Source organism: Clinocottus analis, unplaced genomic scaffold, assembly GCF_023055335.1.
Source record: "Clinocottus analis isolate CAN_PGR_092001 unplaced genomic scaffold, fCliAna1.0.p SCAF_3, whole genome shotgun sequence".
NCBI classification, from domain to species: Eukaryota; Metazoa; Chordata; class Actinopteri; order Perciformes; family Cottidae; genus Clinocottus; species Clinocottus analis.
In genome coordinates this window covers 20,718,702-20,739,012 of record NW_027176042.1, presented here as the reverse complement: position 1 = coordinate 20,739,012, position 20,311 = coordinate 20,718,702, and the positions used below count along the sequence as shown (strand labels likewise).

General features: G+C 44.1%; 1 protein-coding gene across 1 annotated transcript in view; it reads left to right on the top strand.

The window, feature by feature from the left end:
- The window catches only part of LOC137795910 (metabotropic glutamate receptor 4-like), a 152,272-nt gene that overhangs the window by 299 nt on the left and 131,662 nt on the right, over window positions 1-20,311 (top strand). Inside the window, exon 1 of the mRNA XM_068593475.1 lies at window positions 1-203. This exon is cut by the window's left edge and continues 299 nt beyond it. The gene's annotated coding sequence lies outside the window, so the exon portion shown is untranslated. The remainder of the gene's footprint in view (window positions 204-20,311) is intronic.

Below are 20,311 nucleotides of genomic sequence, written 5' to 3'. Positions count from 1 at the left end.
GCGGATTCCTTTTGGATACTATTCAGAAACAATGTTAAGATGTTGATTTAACAAACAAGAAAGAAAGAAAGAAGAAGGAAGCCAGAATCGCTCGAGGAACCGTCGCTTCGCACATTGATAGACCCAACAAGATAGCAGTTTGGTTTTTGCTTTGGATATGGGTCAATTCTTATGAAAGGAGTCTTCGTGGGCACGAGAGAGGGGTAAGTACAGCCACCCAAGCTGAAAAAATGGGTCATCTACGGCCAACAAATGTGTAAAAAAACCCGTCGTGACTTAAATTGACTGAAGTCTAAAGGCGGAGCATTGACAAGATTCTGATTACGATCATTATACAAATCTGGGGGGGATGCCCGCAGAAACATGTTTTAATGCTAAACTTGCATGTTTAAACGCTGTTTGGCACTTGCATTATTCAGTGGTTCGTCATGTTCCCACAGTTTTTGAAAAGTAAGATGTGTGGATTGCCTTTAATAACCAGGAGTGCAACGCCCAGGACTGTAGGTGCATTGATTGTTTTTACGCGTTAAGGCGCAGCGCGCTGTGTGGAGCTGCTGCGCTGCAGAGGCGCCCGGAGTCGCACAAAATATGATAAAAGACTGGCTCAACACCCAAACTGCTGAGGGGGTTTGAACACCATTCATAGTTGGAGCTTTCAAAGCACAGATTAGACCAAACCGCGGACAAATCTCGTCTTCAATGCAAGCCGATCCAGTTTGACTCTGGCTGCCACTTCTCCTTCATCCCCATGCGAGCTCCCCCCGGATATTTATCTTCGTCTCCACCTCACTCCTCGCGGCTCCCACTCAGCCCTGAAACAAGTGGAGTCGCGCAGGGGGAGCACCCTGGCTGGGTGGTGCTTTGTGAGGAGGGGCGAGGAGGAGGAGGGAGGGGGGGGGCATCGATGTCACTCACTGCTGTGCAGATGTGCAGCTTCCCGGCAGTGGAGGCAAGATTGGAGACAGCTGCAGAGCTCCTGACGTGAGGCTGCTGCTGTGGACCCCAGAGCGAACTTTAATAGGTTACTTAGGCATGCATGGTTGTTACTTCGAGGCCGTTAGTTTATGACAGGGATGTAAACGATGCTGCATTTGCGTGCACAGAGTTGTGTCTGCTGCCACAAATCAAGGCTGGAGAGCTAGTGGTCAGTGACCATAAGACAAGCACTGACACACAAAGAAACCATGGTATTACCGCTGCCTCCATTCGCTGCTCCCTCAGGCCTTTTTTTTTTTGTGGGGCCAGAGATTAGCTTTGTGCTAGCGTACCCTCATTGTGGGATTCATGGTGGGAGGGGGACCGCTATGATTGCAGTCCAAATATGCCATTGTCTGCACTCCCTCTGAACTTACAACCAAGAAGGGAAATGTTCCTCATATCAGTAAGTAATTATCTAAATAGTCTGACTCAGCAAAAAGGAGATTTTAATTCAATCTCATCCAGCCTCTAAGCCCCCACGAGATAGATTTTATGTCTTACGTTGGGTTATTCTTCTTGGCATGTTCTTCACATCTGCAGTGGCTGATAGCCTACCTGGATGTTGCTACAAAAGCGTGTTTAAGAAACCTCCCCCAGAGAGAGATTGGGGAAAAATACTGTGTGTGTAGATTGTGGCCAACATGAAGGTGCAGGGCTTATTCAAACAGCCTTAGATTTATTTCCTTCTCTCCATGCTTTTGCCTGGCTTATCTTGTCCTCTGAGTTAGTTCAGCAAGTGCAGACTCAGCGTAAGACCCCTGCTTTGCCTGCTGCTATGTTCTCTTTAATGTGTCATGGGCCAGAGTGTAAGCAGCTATGAAGGGATAGCATTGCCTCATTCTCTGCTTAATAATACACGAGGACACACCGGCATACTGGAGATAAGCTTTCACAGAGAATATCAATGTGCCTTTACATTTCATTCTGTTGGCAGAGGGGTCAAATAATGAACACGTTTGATTGATGGAGACCGCCATGATCAAAGTGATTGAAATCATTCCAAGTGGGTGCGGAGGGGGGCAGTTTGTTCTCCAGCCAGCAGAGAGACTCTCCAGTATCCACACAGTTAACTGTACATGGTGCATGGATCCAAGAGCAGGACTGCGATAAACAAACGTGTGCACTGTTTCCCACAACAGACCCATGGTTAAATTCCCGCTAGACCTCCGTTGTTCCCTTTTTTTTTGTTTTTTTTTACAAAGGCTTGTGCTGGAAATGGGAAAATGTGTGTGTGTGTGTGTGTGTGTGTGTGCAGTGTATATAGAGCCCAGGTTCTAGCTTCATTCTCCTCCCGGCAGACGCCATCTGCTCACTGGGGAGGTTTTCCAAACACTTCCATAGTAAAGACAGGGGAAATGAGAAACATGGCCACACTACAAACACAGCAGGCTCCGTTGTTTTTATTTAAAATGAAGAAGAAGAAAAAACAGTTCACTAGATCTGGAAAGAAAAGAGTGACATGGTGACTGCCCCAAAATATGACAGAATGAAAATTGCCCTCACGCTGCATTAGCGTGTGTGCACACGAGCGCACAGATGTGTTTCTAGACGCACGTGTGAATTTCCTCATTTAGTCATTTTTTCAGGTGTTGAGGTAAATATCAATTAGATTCAATTTGATCCCTCTGAGGACAGTTTCTACATATTGTATACGTTAATAGTGCATACAATTGCTTGATTTTCAGCTAATGGATACATGATTTGCATGAATAATATAAGTATAGGAGTTCATAGAGACCATTCATTCTGAAATATAAATGGCTATTGACACTCGGAGAGTGTCTTTAACTGATGGATGGCCATTAAGTCTTTACCCTCGCAGGTATTCACATTCATACAGGAGCCATTACCTCGTGAGGTTGTTACATTTTGTGCATTAGGTTGTACATTTTGAGCAAAGCAACAGCTCGAAATTAGACCACCGAATAGCATTTTAACGTCAGTGATATATATCTTGTAAAGAAATTCGCTACCGAATACTGACTCCCCTTGACTAGTATAAATTCCGCACATAACCCGGATTCCTGGCTTATTATATTCCTGACGTATCATTAATTCGGAAACAGTGTGAGGAAAAAAAACAAAAAAAAAACGGGTTTGGATGTCGAACTATTAACAATGGAGAGGAAACAACAGAAAGCTCCAGAAGAGCGATGCTTTGCACTTCCTGAGTCATCATACACAGATTCTTCCTAGGGCAGCGTTGTGTGAAATGGAGTGTGAAATGAGTGCACTTAACATCCCTGCAGTGGATTAGACACATTATCTTACGCCGGGGTTCGAGAGCATCTTGCCTCTCGCCCGCGAATCTGTCATCAAGTTAAATGCACCTTTCTTCAAATCCATTTCATGTTCCCCGCATGCCCCAGTCGATTTGATCAATCAGTGCGTGCCTGGAGCTCCAGACATGAGACGAGAGTTTGCTTTAACTCGCTATGAGCACCACGCAGGGTTTCTTTCATTAGTGTCTAGTTAATTGTCAATCTCCAAAAAGTACACAAGCGGATTTCATGTCTAAACTGTCTTCTGCTGCTTATTTTCCCCCTTCATTATGAGCCTTCATTACGAGCGATATATATTTAGAGATTGTGTGAGCCTGTCATATTGATAGCAGGGACGTGTGCTCTACTGTGCTCTTATCTACATCACGAATAAACACCTCTATTGATGTTGGAATTCAGCTCGAGATACGTTGACACCTATACAAGTGTTTATTAAAAAAATGTGCTGTGAATTCGTGGCCATTTACTTTCTAATATATCTCTCTCTTCTTCATTTGGATAACTGGCCACACATAGAAGACATGGTGGAACAGTAATGAGGCAGGTTATATTTAGCCCCCCTGTGTGAAGTTTGCATGCTCTTTGGGAGTTTTCACCAGGAGCTCTGGTTTCCACTCACAGTCCAGAGACATGCAGGTGAGGTTAATTGTTGATTTGAGGTGTGAATATGAGCGTGAATGTGTCTCTGTGGCTACTATGTGCTCAATATGGATGTATTTTGCTCGGATCTTATTTGGCTCCGTATCGATTCAGGTATAAACTGATCGCAATGCTGAACGGATGTGGAAAAAGACTTCAACAAAAACAGCAAACTGTCGCGCAGAAGTACACATGGAGACCTTCAACTCAGCGTTTAAGGTTGCATTTATGAGTTGATGTGCAGGGGAAGCCAGAAATATTGGGAGCAGGTGGTAACGAGGTTGAGGAGAGAAAGAGAGAAGCAGTCTTTTAGCCGGGGAGCAATGGCCGCTACGTCTGAACGGAGGTGTGTGTGTGTGTGTGTGTGTGTGTGTGTGTGTGTGTGTGTGTGTGTGAGAGAGCCAGGAGTGATGGGATGGATTGGGATTGGATGAAAAAAAGTTGCATTCGTTCCGATGTGACTGTTCAGTTTTGCAAAGAATCCGACCTGTATCTGATATTGGATGACATATGAAAGTGACCCGAATCATGATTCAAAATATCAGATTCCATGTGATTTGCGATGTTCATACAGGAGCAAAAAAAAAAAAAAATCTGATTTGGGCCAATTGTTGCCTGCAGTCTGAACATATTGCCTGTGATTGCCTGGCAACCAGAGCAAAGTGTATCGCACCTCTCGCCTCTCGATGGACGACCCCGTGAAGGATAAGCGGTTACATGCAACGGATGGAAGAATGGAGCTACGTTGGAGAAACTCTGGACATTTTTGCCTTTTAAAAAACAATGTCAATTTCCACATTTTTGGTGTGGAAATAAAGCAGCACAGTGAACAACAATGCCATCATACTTGACGATGACTATTTTTGTTTTCAACGATAAATACATAATGTATTAGAGCAAGAAAAGGACCAATGGGAATAAATTAAGGAAGAAACTGAAATAGTAGGAAGATACAAAATACATGAAGAGCAACACTTATAGTGCACCATTGTTGAAAACGTGTGCACAGGGAGCGGTGGGCCTACATCACAGACCGGATAGAGGCATCAATTTTCTCTCTCTCTGCCATAAGTGGACTAAAAAGACTAAAATACAATAGGGAAAAATACTGCAAGAGTGAAAGGAACTGCCAAGATCACAGATACAGCCACATGTGCACAGAAGACAGATATTTAGGTTTACTCATGTGTGCACAGGTCCAAATGTTCTGCAAATAATTTTGACATAGTCCCTCTCCTGGGTTGTCAAGAGGCATTCTGGGAAACCACAAACTGCAGGAGGAGAAACGAGACAGGTGGATTGAAAATGGGCACACAGAAAGATCTCATCGTGCAGTTGAACCTTGGATGAATTTAACGTCCCACTGACGATCTCTCACAAGAGACTGTCGTGATTTGTAGTTTTCTGTTTCCTGTTTTATTTTGTAGTCTTTTGTCCTCTGTGTCTCTGCACTTCCTGCCCTGGTGATTGTCTGATGTCTCGTCTCCCTGGTTGCTGATTGTGTATTCCCTGCACCTGTGCTGCCCTCGTTGTGTCCACCTGTTGCTCGTTAACTCCCTCTGGTATTTAAACCTTGTTTGTCTCCTTGTCGGCTTGTACTGTGTGGTCCTGTCTCTGTTCCTGGTTTTTTTTCTTCCCTGGTCTGTTTTTGAGAACCCTTTTTGTTAGAATTAAATATTATTTGAACTGTTTGACGGCGTTTGTGTCCGACTTCCTCCATCCCCTAACAGAGACACATGCAACAGCTTCTTTGGCCACTTGGGGGCAGTATAATCAAGCTGTAAAACACATTTGACATATCACCTTTTACGTAAGCCTTTCAACTCTGTTCTTGGTCTCCACCAACTCCCCCAGGCGGCTCTTTTGGCAGCTAACTGTTCCACGATGATCATCAGCTCGTCACTAACCGTGTACGTCGGCCGCTTGACGCTGGGAAAGTTGCATGGAGGGAATTTCTCGGGCTATTTCCGTGTAAGCAGCTGCCCGCTGTGACCGTTAAACAAAGCTATGAGAGCGGTGAAGGTGAGCCGAAAATGTGAACTGATGGCTGTGAAACAAAAGCAGTGACCTGAAAGGTTAGATTAATTGTTATAATACACATATTTAGTAGAGCTGATTTAAATATACCATCATCACTTAAACAGAGAATAGATAATGACACATATTGATAATACGGCTAATTATGATTTGGAATACGTGCCGCCAAGAGATTTCCCCCTTTTTTTTTCTTTTTCTTCATAAGTCAGACAGCGGAAATGGAGTAACGGTTTCATTAAACCAACGAGGGAGGAAACAAATGAACCCTTCAATAAGTAAAATCCACAAAATCCACATATGATTCCCTCCCTTCCTCCCACAGCTCTCATCTCCCCTCCAGCTCCCTCCATGCCACTTTCCTCCCAAATCACCTCCCCTCCTTCCGTACCTCCCGCTATTCCCTCCTTTTGCATTAGTAAACCGCATTAGCATATGTAGTAATGGGCAGTTATAAAACAATATATATTAATGGGCAGCCCCTCAACGCATTAAATGACGGCGGCCATAATTGAGTGTTTTCTGCTTTTTCCGACCAAAAGAATGACGATCGGAGACGAATGCTGTGACAGCCTCGATGTTACTGTTGCCTCCTATTTTCCCCAACGAACACCTGTGATTTCAGCTCCTGCGATTCATGTACGGTTGTGTAATGTTTGCTGATTTCACTGCTTCTCCTGTATTGCACCTGCATAATGAAATAATAATAGAAACTCTTCCGTTCGGGCTTTTCAGAAAACCCTATATTAGACATATTGTATCTCTCCTCTCTCACAACCCTGCACAACTAAAATGCTTTCAGTGACAAAACACTTCAGATAGATCGAAAGATACTTTTCGAGCTGCTCTTTTTAGTCGATCTGAAGCGTGGCGTGAGTAAAATTGAACAACATAGCAACGCTATGGATTTTCTTTCCACCTCTGAATGTGGGTGTAACCGGACAGAGGCAACAGTCCGCTGAGATCACGTTGCACTGCACTCTGTTTAACCCATTTGTGCCTCACTTTCCCTTGAAACCTCTTCTCAGATTAGCATCTTTGGAGGTAGTTTAGTAGTAGGAGTGAGTATAAATATTTTCTCAGTTCTGCGTTCACAGGCTGTGGACGAGACACTACTCTGAAAAAGACCATCTTCCCAAAGATCCGAGCAGCCATGGAAACATATTACTCAGTTTGATCAACAGTGTTCATTTTCAATTCGTTTCAAAGTTAGCGCTGATGGACTTGGCTTCGAAACAAACTACAGTACAACCTCATGATATAAAAGAAACCAAAGTACAGTGACTTTCCTTCCTCTCTTCAAACTCTAGAAACACACAGTGGCAAAGTGCAGCTTGTTGGTAGAGCGCCCCGCGCTTCTTAAGGCTGCTTTATACTCTGGTTTTACGCAAAGACGCAAGCGTGCAAGACCCACAAGAGCCCGTTGCGTCGTACCGTCAGCCATCTTGCGCGCGTTGACCAAAATTTCGGACTATCCGACAAAGCTACGCGAGCCGTTCGCCGCCCGCAAGACTGTGATTGGTCTGCTAACCACGTCCTTTCTGAGTCTCGCATTTCACGGTGTCATAGCATAATACCGCCGTTTTTAAAAGCCGCAGCAGAAACACGAACAATGGATCCCGCTGAAGAACGTTCGGCTGAAGAGGTCCACAAATATGAGCATTCATAAAACCCGTCTGACGGAGTATAAGGACACGCAGATGGTGAATTCCTGGAGGGAGATATCGGTGCAGGTCGCCTCTAAACGCTCGTTGCGCTACCTACTGTTCTGGCGTACGGAAAAGGCGGGAACCATAAACCAAAACGAGTCCGTCGATGCAACTGCATGGCCAGCCGCAGATGCAGTTGCAAGAGTGTATATCGCCCTTTATGTAGTCGAGTAATATCAGGAAAGAGCCAATCACAGACACACCCGTCACATTATCAAATGCTGCTGTTCAATTAGTTAATAACACAATGAAACTCAGTCAAACTCTGACATTTTGGTGCTTGACATGTCAAATGTTAACTTATCCTTTTTTTAAAAATTTAATTTATTGAATCTTTTGAGTTGTCGTACGAACCCCAAATTAATTCCAATACTAGTGTGTTGCATGTATTTGTTCACCAAAGTTGTGTGGAAAAAAATGTATATCTGTAAGAAAATACTTTTAAAAAGATATTTTGATCATAACTCTAAACAACCAGAATGATCAAAGGAGTCATTTTTAAAAACACACTCTTTTTTTCGTGGAAAACGAGGCGAAACGAGGCAGTGTTGAACAGGTTAATGTGAGGTTTACGTTCTTTGTGTACTCTTTGTGTACTTTGGTGATCTAACGTAACACAACACGTCCCCACAGACACATTTTGAAGTCTATGATGAACCAACACCTTCATGTTCTTTTTCCTTTTAATTGTCACACAAATGTTTTTCAAACATATCATCAGACGAGCATTTTGTTTCAAATCCGTACGCTGAATGTTTTTCTCATGCTCTAAAACGCCGTCTTTGTTCTACTTATTGCAATCACGGGAGCAATGGGATCCATTGATGTGAGAAGAACGCCCCCAAAGAAGGTGTCGAAGGGGCCCGCTGCACTGAAAAAAATGTTATGTTGAATTTACTTAATTTTTTTTTGGATAAGTGATTGCACAAAATAAATTCATCTAAATCCAGACATATTTTTTAAGTTGATTGTACGAATTTTTTTCAACTAATTGTATTTATATTTTCTGCTTAAAAATTTTGATTAGAGTTAACTCAAATTTATTAAGAAATTCCAACTAAACCCATGTTCAATTTACTAAAATGGATTAATTAACTTTAACAATTTGTTTTGTTTAAATGCAAATCAATTTCATGTTTACATTTTACATACTCAAATTAAGTTTGTATTAAATTAAATACAACTAGCCATTATTAGTATATGTTTTTATTAAAATAATGCAAACTGCATATTTCAATACAACTCTCACTGAATCTTATTAAAACAAAATGTAATAGCACCATCCACTGAAACACAGTGTACCATTAAAAACAGCTATTCATAACAAAATATACCAATGGAAGTTTGAAGCATGTAACATGAATTTAGCCTCTACTCCTCTTCCTCTATTCTCCGTACCTAGCTTACTGAGTTGGTGTCACGATGCCTTTATCGTACAATAAAAAATCTTATATAAAATCTGACACAATCCTGAATCACACACGTTCTATTTATTTTTTTTAAAGCTCCACTCGAAACTACTCAACCCACTTAAGGTGGCACGCCAGTCGAGTGGATTTCATGTCATGTAGCTCCAGCAAATTATAATGAATTCTTGCCGATGCACCACTTTTACCCACTCTGTTGCTTCACTCTCGATTGGGACAACATGGGCGGGGCGGGGGGGAAAAAACAGCTGTTTTAATGTCGCCCAATGCTGGTTTATACGTTGGTTTTCCACTAAAACTCCCTCTTTCGCGGAGAACATTCCTACCCAGCCACCACTTTTCAGCGCAGGTGTTGATAAAGGGGCTATAATTATGGGCTGAGACATCACCATTACAAATGGATGCCCGGGCCCGCGGACAGCTCCGGTTCTCACACTCGCACTCCGCCGGCTTGGGGAGGAGGAAGGTGTTTGATTCAAAAAAATGACTGGCTGGCTGTGATGAGATTAGTGGGGCGCAGGATTCTGGAGAATCGACAGGACATGAAGAAAAGCTTTATAGCTGCTATATGGCTGATGTGCCCTAGAATTAGCAGTCTGGATCCTCCTGGTGTCCTGTGGTGATTCATTTAACTTTGCAACGGCTGATTAAACTGTCTCTGCTTTCTTTTTAACGAAGCATGACAGGCTGACAGTTTGACGGGGAAACCTGTTTTTATTTTTGAATTTGCGGTGCACCGCATGCAGCCACCGGTGGCGTTGGCCTATTCAAGTGAAACTCGCACTCACCGGTGCAGATGTGCATATACGCTGCCACACAAAGGCAAACGGGCATAACTCAATTCATGTGCACATCAACAACAACAACAGCTGTAATTTAGGTTGCAAATTGGGGTCGCGAGTGACAGCGTAAGTGTGCAAATGTGTTTAGGAGATAGCGCAGACTAGGGAAGTAAGGAAGGTGGAGAGAATGCGAGGAAACAAGCAGAGAGAGTTGTGCTAAATTGAGATGTGCGATTTCTCCCTGTGGTATTTTTCGTATATCTCATGAGAAAATAAAAGTAGCTCGAGCAGACCTATCAGCATTCACACATGTGCCTATACACTGAAACTCTGTGCTATTTATTTAATCCTCCAAATTAAGGCCCGCCTTAAATTTAAATAAATAAAAAAACACCTATATCTCCCCTGACCAACTGCTGTGCGTGCGCACATGAAAGGCTGAACATGATTTAAGTTCTGCAGAAATATCTGTCTCAACCACATCCACCTACACTTTGCACACAGAGCTCTAAAGCCTATACGTATACGTACGTGGTGTTGAAAGCCGCTCGCGCGCACACACACACACACACACACACACACACAGAGGAAATGATTCACGCTCAGCAATATTGGCACTTATTACGGCGTGCTGCACATATGATGCATTGCACATATTTGGAAACATGCAAATGCACACACACACACAGCTCAGGGGGCGTATGCGAAGGGGGAGCGAGTCCATGAGAGCTCTTCTGAGATCCCTTCAGCCCACCGTGGGTGTTTTGTCTTCCCCGCGAGGGACGCTCGATGTTTTGCGGAGGCAGGTTCAGCTGTAGGATTAATGAAAAGCTCCATCTTAGTCACGAAAAGAGCATTTTCACAATCTATTTAACATCATGCATACCAAAGGCTCACATTAGGCTCTGTTGACTTATGCTCGCCTACAGCGGTGTTTTCGGATGCAGTCGTTGCCACTGCTGTGATCTTTCTGTGGGTAGGCCGCCCCCCCTCCGGCCGTGCCCATTGAGCCGCTCGCATTTCTCATGTTCACTGTCAGGAAACTCATTCTTCAGCGCGAGATGAAATATGGCACGCAACTGGAAGTCTGAGGGAGTTATTGACGAAAGGAGAGTAATAAAGCTCCCCAGGACTTGCCTGTTTGGGTTAATGCAGTGGTTCTCAAACTGTGGGGCGCGACCCTCTAGTGGGGCGCGGCGGTATTACAGGTGGGGCGCGAGGGGGAGAATCTTTTTTTTCTTTTTTTTTTAAAGAAACCTTTATTAATCCTACAGTGGAGGAATTATTCTCTGCATGTTACCATCCTTAGTAATGAAGGAATCTTTTTAGCCAAATATGAGTTATTTTTTTGCACATATATAACTTTATTTGCATTGTTTTAACAAAGTGATTGCACATGTTAGTAGTTTTTGTCAGATGGAGCAATCTGATTTACTTGAAAGGGATTTCAATGTTCTTGAATGTATTGATTTAAAAAGCACGGATGGAGGAGTCCCAAAAAGTTGGACCACTTTGTTCCCATGTTGTTGGGGCCCGAACATTTTGCTTCCTCCAAAGTGGAGCGTGACAGAAAAAGTTTAAGAACCAACTGCGTTAATGTCTTTTCTTCCCCCTCCCATCTGGCGATGGATGATCGTCCACAGAAACAGAGGATTCGATGGCACCGAGCGCGCCGTATTAGCCAATTTGATCAAACCTTCACAGGTCAAACGCAGCACTCTGTGAGCTCGGGCTAAGTGGTGCCAGGTCGCAGCATTGTAATGCAGGATGTCTCTATCTCAGCGGCCGGCCGAACCCGACAAAGACTAAAGTGGTGTGATAGGCTGCAGTGGAAAACCTCGCAGAAGTGCATTCCACGAGTAGATGTTATTTCAGCGGCCGCTTGTGTTGAATTATTTAGCGCAAATGCTTGTAATTACGCGGCGACTACAGTGAGGACATTCAGGTTGTGGAGTGTCTTCGAGATCATCGCGAGGGGAGTCACAGGGTGATGAAACTCAAAAGGCATTCCAGGAACTGCTGGACGCTCCTCCCCCTCCCCCGCCGCCCGCCCTCCTTTCTTTCCCTTTAGCTCTCTCAGCAATTTCTCTCCCGTGAGTAGCCGGCGTCAGGCCGGCCCTCTCGGAGCTTTTAAAAGGCTGTTAACGGTCCATGTGAGACACGGCTCCCCCCCCCCCGCCCTCTCCCTATTCCTCGGCCGCCGCCGCCGCCACCCACACACGCCGCCCGCCGAGCCCGCCCACAAAGCCCTCTCAGCAATCACAGCTTCTCGGGATGTCAGCTAGCATTACTGTAACCCCTCTCCCTTACGCCTGCGATCAGCGCTCAGCCATGCCGGTGGAACTGGGGCAAAGCGGAGGCACTCGCTCGTGGCAGCCGAGGGAGAGAGAGAAGAAAAAAAAAGACCGGTCATCTCCGCCACACTGACCTCGGAGGGCCTTTTCGAAGGATTGTGATGCGACGGCGTGGGCGATGAATGACGGCGCGAGCAGTGCTCTGATTCATTTTGTTGGTGTAAACACGGAGCAACTATAGCACGGCAGCTGAAGACTCGAATAAGACACAAATGTCATCCAATTTTGCTTCTTTTTTTTTTTTTTAAGGGTTAGACAACTGGAGGGCCCATTATGTGGCCCCGGCTCTCCTGCGCTGTCCAGGTTGGTTCGTCTGTCAAGGTAAAGTGGCAGGATTGCAAATTCTGCCTGACAGCCGAAGCTCCCCTCAGGGAGACTAAGTGGCGTCAACCTGTCGTAGTCACACACTGTTGCTGACAAGGTGATGATGAACACCTTTCATTAACGGGCAGAAGTTGGGCTTTTCCCTCTGAGAGAGCATGTTCTGGTCTTAATGTCAAAGGAAGCGGACCGAGGGCCGGACCAGAAAAAGCCTTGGGGGGTGGGGGTGGGGGGGGTAGGGAAGTTAAGTTCAATAGGATTTTATATGCGAAGACCTCCAGTATGTCACCTCGATGTGCACACTCAAAAATTCATAGGAACTCCAATCGGAGCCACGGGGAAAGGTGCATTCCCGGTTTGGGTTTGGAGACTCTCTCACCATCGGAGAATGTTTAAGTCGGGCCACAAGCCGTCGACTTTGCGGATGCTGCGGTAAACATATGATAGGCTTCACAGCGCTCGCAGCCACTCCAGAGCGATGGAGGGCGCCAAATGGCGGCGACAGATAACTACTCTGACAATTTGAAAGTTCTCTACCCTAGAAATCTGGGCTCGGGAAGTCATTACACTGCACACAGCATCGCCGGCTAGCTTGCGGTTGCTTTAAAGGGACAGGAGAGCTCGTAAACATTGCTGAGGCCGGGGTTTTTTGTTGTTTTTTTCTCCGGTCGGACCACACCGATCACGAAGCACCTTTTGACTCAAATTGTGATTCATCACTTCCGTGGGCCTCCAACAGCAGAATGTAATTTGGGTAAGCAGGGTTAATCAATGTGGTCTCAGTTAAATTGGATGGCGCGTCGGGCCTCCAGCCCGATTTTTGAACGGATAACAACAAATGTATTTTGAAATGAATATCTTGCCTGCTGTAGCTTCAAAAAATGCAATAAACTGCGGAGCTCCTGCGAGATTTTGAATAAGCGCCGCATCCCGTGGCTGAAATATTGACTGTTTTCTGGCATCACACTGTCACGCTGCTGAGAACTGTTGACAGATGTTCGGTATTGGGAAGAAGGTTTAAGAGTCAAACTGTGTGGCATTACAGCAAATCCCCTCAACGGCTCATCACAGGCGGGAAAAAAAAAAAAAAAGATGATGAACCACCTGCTTTCCAAAACACACACTAACAATGACATTTGGGATAATAATGCTAGTAGCCCCGGTACTTTTGCTAAAAGCAATGCCACGATTACTGCGCGCTCCCTCCGTGATCAAAAAGACGGAAACCTACATTTTCATTGATTATTCAGTTAAACAAAAGGAGAATATGTGTAGCGGTGGATCCATTAGGCGCCCACCGGCAGAATGTAAATTATGATATTAGCGGCGATAATAAAAAAAAAAAAAGAAGAAGATGGGATCTCTCTGTAAACACTAGCGTCTGAAGTACCCCGGCTGCCAGCGCACGGCTTCAAACGAGACACGGCTCGCACACCTACAATCTATCCACAAATCATTACCGGCCTAATGAGCGACATCAAACCCCCGACATCATGACAAATATACTAGCATCTCCATGACAACTGGAATCGGATAAAAAAAGAGGGATCTGTCCCCGGCGAACTTCTTCCTCTCCCTTCGCGCGCTTTTTCGCCACTGACGACGTCGCCGACTCGTGTGAGTGCAGGACGACGCTCCCGCGCGCGGTGACCACACAGTGTTCAATTACATTGATTTTTGTTTCCCCTCCCTTTCCCCCCCACCTCCTTCCTCATCCTCGCCCCTTTCTTTGTTATCCCGCTGAGTATTTCGTGAGCTCGGAGAGGTGCACCGTGTGAGAGAAAATAACTGGGTTACCTGGTATAATTTGTTTTTCAGTTCATTTAAAAAACATGCAAAAAAAAAAAGAGGATGAAAAGAATTTTTGATGTCTACATTTACACTGATCTGCAGTGAAAATCCCAAATGTTAATGTTTTACCCCGAGTGGAAGGACAAGTTTGTTTTGTTGCTGTTGTTTTAGAAAATTCCACCCTTTCCAAATGAATTTAAAAAACACATGGTTTGTCGATGCAAATAAACAATACATCTATGTTCCCCTCTTCATATGTCCTGGTGGAGATATGACTCTCTGAGTGCAAAAACAAGCTTTCCCTTTCTGTGATCAAGATTGTCTGTATGTGCTCTAAATGACCATGTTCCTTTATTGTGTTAATTGTAACATTCTGCACTAAGACGGCGATTGCGCGGACGGAAAAACAACCCAAAAGGAGACACTCCATCGAATGCGTGGCTCTGTTTTCACGCCTCTCCGACAACATTTATCTCTCGCTGCAGTTGTTCCATTTGCTTGTTGTGATGTTCCAGCAGTTTCCGAGCCTCGTATCATGTTTACATGCATATGGAGAAGGAAAAAAAGGCAATTGTAATGTGATTACGGCATTAGTGTGAGCGAGGTGGCCGTTTGCATGATGATGCTCTTAGCAAGAGAACGCGTACAGCTGCAGTCACATGTGTGGAGAGTTCGGCTTTTACTGGCGTGCATCCATTAAAGACATGTTATCGTCTTAATGGGATCACTTTGGGTCAGAGTACTGTTCTCTTATGTCACGTAAACAGAAATAATGTTGTACAGTATGAGGAATTATATGAGCAGCTTAATTGCACTTGGACTATTATTACGATTTATTTTAGTACCAATGTATATACATTTCATATGTTTCTTAAATCGATTAGCTAAATATCTGAATTAATCCTGACTATGGATGCATTGCAATACCATACAGATATTAATGGTGCCCAGCAGATTAATTCGACTTTGGTGATCGGCTGATTTTTAAAAACTCGTCGTATTTTTCATTCATCTAGTGGAATATTTCAACATGTACTTGATGTTGCGTGAAATATTAGCATATTATTCATAAATCTTGCACGCCTTGCCATTGCCGAGTTGGCATTTTGACAACCATGTTCCCACCCAGAAGAATCAGGATTTATTTTGTCCAAGCTTTTGGTTTTTATGACTAATTATATACCTGCAACGCTTCAGCTTCAGCTGTGTTTTGCCTCTAGTGCTAATTATCAGCGTGCTAACACGCTCAACAGCGTGCTAACGCGCTAAACTAAGATGACGACCACGGTGAACATGATACCTGCCGTTAACATTGTCACGGCTGCCCGGCTAACCGCCTCACAGAGCTGCTCGCATGCTGCTCACCCTCAGTCTTGTTTTATACATAAAATAATTTATTTATCATCCCGATGCAGGCTACACAGTCCTGCCACATATCTTTTTGGTGAGCTGTAGCCGTAGTGAAGCAGAATCTTCTATGAGGAAGGGGACAGTGAGAACCGCGGGACATTAAGTGTTAAGAGGTGGGTCAAAGTTCCTCTATAACGAGTTTCCCTTCCAGTAGAAGTCAAACTTATATCTGGTTTAATGAATTCGGGGGCGAGTCATTCAAATTCAAAACTGCAACAAAAAAAAACGCCCATTGGTTTCAGATATCCGTCATAACAGGAGTTATATTCTGGACACACGGCTACGAGCTCCCCAAGTGTGAAACATGTACATGAATAATATGCAATCCCAAAGACCATTTTGAGGTTTTTTTTTCAGAGCACATTACACCTGTTCATGAATTCATGCATATGTCTCATCCGCCGCGAGGATAATTTACTGTGATTATGCAACATAGGTTTGCACCTTTTTTAAATGCGGTTGCAGCCCATGAAAAAAACATGAGAAAACATCAACAGTGTAGTGGATTCCTCGAGTGCTTTAAAACCAAAAAAAGATCTGCGTTAGGGAGGCACGCAAACAGCGACAACAAAACAATTCTCTGGCCGTAATATGGGCGCCATCTTAACCGGAAAAATGTGACACCGCCATCGATATTCATTCCCACAAGCGGTCCTGTTTTGCATGCGGACGCCGCGGCTCGAGTTGACGCGCTTGTCGAGTTAAACGCTTCCCCTCATCACGGCAAATTGGACGGCGGTTTAATAAGTGGCGCTAACTTTTTTTTTTTTCAAAAACCGAATTGATTTCCCCGACAGCGGTTTCCTTGTTTAGTTATTACTTTAGATACCGACAATATACGTAGGAGACATAGTGCCATCTTACAAATGGATTCCCGAGTAAATCCTTGTTAGACATAATGGGCTGTGTGTGTGTGTGTGTGTGTGTGGGCGAAAAAAAGTAATCAGAATTTGGTTTTAGGGTTGTGTCAGTTAATTAACACCTGATTAAGCGGTCAGTGGAGATGGCCGCACGCCGCTGCGAGAGGAGGAGGCTGCGAGCGCAATCAAAAGAGCGTCCATTAACTACAAGAAACGTTTCAGAGGGTCACTCGCCCTCTCCGCACCGCGCAAAAACAAAACAGCGCCTCACAATTCTCACATGAAACGTCACGAAATGGGACAGTAGTGTCGGCACATTTAGACACGCGCGGCGAGACCACGAAGTCATCACTGCCAATGTTGTTGCGGTTTTTATTTTTCAGGATTTTTGTTGTGTGCAGGAAGTGACTTGCCTCTGGTGGCTGGAAGAAAAGAAGAAAAAAAAAAAAACAACAAAATCTCATCAGCAGTCAAGCTTTGCACTCTATAAAATTGTCAGTGACATCCTTTCTTTCCTGCCCCTGAAGACTTGTTACAGTGTTCAGGGGCAACTTGTGACGGCACGGCAGTGTACGCCGATGTTTGAATTGTGACACGAATGCAGACAGAGAGGCAGTATTATTTTCTGGAAGAGACATATTTCTCCTTGAACAATGTCCCTTTCCCTTTTGTCATTCAGATAATCTCATTTGAGATTGCGTTGTCGCGCTGTCTCCCGAAGTGTCACATCGCAATTACATTCCTGAAAAGACCCGCGATGGTTCTGACAAGTGTGCGTTATTCTCACTCGCGGGGCTGATATGAAGGGAATTTCTGATTATTGATTTTTCTATGCCCTTCAAGGGTCTTAAAGAACCAAATGCGGTTGTTTAGTCACACCAGCATGCCTTGAACTGCATCTCCATACTTCATGTACTTTCTCAGGGTTGAGTTCTAACAACTTACATTTAGATAACAGTCTATTGTAAGGCTTCTATGCATTGTGCGTGTGTGTGTGTGTGTGTGTGTGTCCTGAGAGAAATGCTGTGGTATGTCAGGTTGTTAATCCAAAGAGTTGTCCTAGATCCCAGTGTGAGACACGTGTTATTGGCTCATTTGGAGCCCGTATGGATCAAAGTGTCACGACATGACTGCCGCTTCGACCATCTACAAAGCAATCAATGGCGTATGATGCATGTAGTGGCAGTAATGACAATACGACACTGCCAACGACACATGCATGTTCGCCGCGTCGACGCGTATTCATCTATTTGTAAATGCACTTTTCTTATTTGTTAGAATCCCCCCCCCAAGCTTTCCTTGCGCAAGACTGAAAGTACATTTCGCTCAGTCTCACACAAACCGCTGGCAATTTGTTGTTCGACACATCTTGAACAGTTTGACGTGCGAGTAACCTGTGAAACTGCTCTTATCGCACAGCACAGAGGTCTTTCGCAAACAGTTGTTAATCCCCTAATCACGCAAAACCATCCTCTTATCCAAATACCTGTCCCCACAGAGCCAATAACAGTTGCAGGCGTGCATTAATGGGCTGCACTAAATGTCTGTGTTTCTTCTTCTTTACAACACAATTTGCGGGATTCTCTACCCCAACTCTCGTAATAACTTCTTTTTTTTTTTTACTGGGCTTGAATTGTGTGTGTTGCTGGCTGGGTTTTTATTGTCAGGCGCTGTTAAAGACTTAGAGTCTGTCGCCAGTTACCATTTCTATTCTGCGTCAGACTAAAGCTGTGGAACAGACGGCTTCGGCCTACACGCCGACCATCGGTGTTTATGCCCACCTGCAGCTTTTCAAGGAGACCCTTTGCTGCCAACATCTGCTGCAGGTCCCAATGTGTTTGTCTTTGGTTTCTCACAAGAGTTTTGAAGGATAACAAGAGCTTTGTTCTCGAAATCAGCAAAAAAGAATCCAATTTTTTTGATTTTTACTCTCTTTTTTTTTCAACAATCTAAACGCGTTTGAACGGTTTGGGGGAACAGGTGATCACGCTAAGGAGCTGGCAGTTTAATTCAATAACTGATGCATAAGAAAAGTATTTTGTAGTACTCAGAGAGCCACGTATAGATCCAGCATCTGCTGCAGCGAGCGTACGGCTCCGTCCTACACAGAAAAAACGTTTTCAAACCTGTTTTCATTCAGGTAATGAAGGTGCAACTGCTTTTTTAAAAAGAAGCCCCGGTCACGAGATGGTCTGGTGATACGATGGAGCCTCTTTGCACCAACAGGGATAGTGGTGATAAATATTTGTGGACCAATAAATGTCACCATTATGTCCTTATTGAATCAATCACATAATCTGATTGAATCATTTCTTTGCTGTGTTCCCGATCCATGATCTCTTGAGTAACTTTACCGCTTTCAGAATCATTTTTTTGGGGCTTTTATTTTGGTGCTAAAGGCACAAAAGCACCAGTAAACAAAGGGTCAGCCATATTTCAAAATCTAGGACACGATCGAGAACATGTGGCTCAGTGGGTAGCCCCGGCTCTGCTAATCCACAGCGATGTGTTCTTGAGCAAGGCACTTTACCCCTGAATTACTCCCCAGTGCTGTGTCTACGGTGTATAGAGCAAAAATGTAAGTCGCTTTTGGATAAAAACCGTCAGCAAAATGTAATGAAATGATCAGAATTCTTTTACTTTCATGCAGAAATGATTAGTTAGCTCCCGTAGTCCTGGGTATGATCTACAATGTGTTTTAATCCGACCAACAGGCGTTACAGCACATGTTAGACACGTGAAGCTGCTTCAAAAGTGACTGAAAGATTAAACAATCGTCTAAATAATCACGCGCGCCGAAGGACGCTAGGTGAAGTTAGCATGGACCTACAACGCACACAACCAGCTAGGCGTCGCTAATCAACTGTTTAGAAAAGGGAAATGTCAGCGAGTGAAATGCAACCCCTCGTCTGACTTGTATTTTGTGTTTGTTTTACTGAAGGCCACGCCCCGCCTTAATTGTGCGCTTTCTTTTTGTTTTGGCTGGATTCGTGTCACAGTACAAACACCTGCTGACTGTTTTTGGGTCACACAGGGGTCTGGTTGTTGCAACCTAAAAATATTTTCATCCCGTGGGAATAAATTATCTTATTTACACACAATTATATGAATGGAGGGATGGTGTGTACTGTTGTACTTTGAGAGGTGAATACAAGCTTTTAAATCTGTGAATGTGGTTTGTTGTGCTAACTCCAGTACTAAAGCCACGTGTGTATATAGTATTTCAATCTTAAATCTATTGAGAATTGCTCTATGCCTTGCGGTTTTGTCCTCACAAGCCCAGTTTAGCAACTTTCACGTATTTCTTACAGTCGGTTGAAAGTCAAATGTGAGGTTTGGACACATGTAGCGAGGCTCTGCGGGACGGCCTCAGCAGGCAGCTGGAATCAAAAGTGCAAAACTGAACGTTGGACTGAAGCGGTAAAACTCGATCTGGATATAATTTGATTTGGTATGTTTTCCAAAATTCTGACATATTTTCCAACTATTTTGTCCTATTTCAGAAAAATAAATGTTTCGCGGAAGCCTTTTTTCTTCTTTGTGGTTCCTTTCATAACTATTTTCTCAAGACTTGTTTGACATTTGGCATACGAGGAGCTGTTTGTCAGCCGGTTCCCCTCCTTTTAATCTTAGCTTCTAGGCCTACAGTGCGTTCCCGAGTAAGTAAGAGGTTCCACATAATCTGGCCTTTCTGTATCTTTCTCTCGGATACGCTGGAATAGAA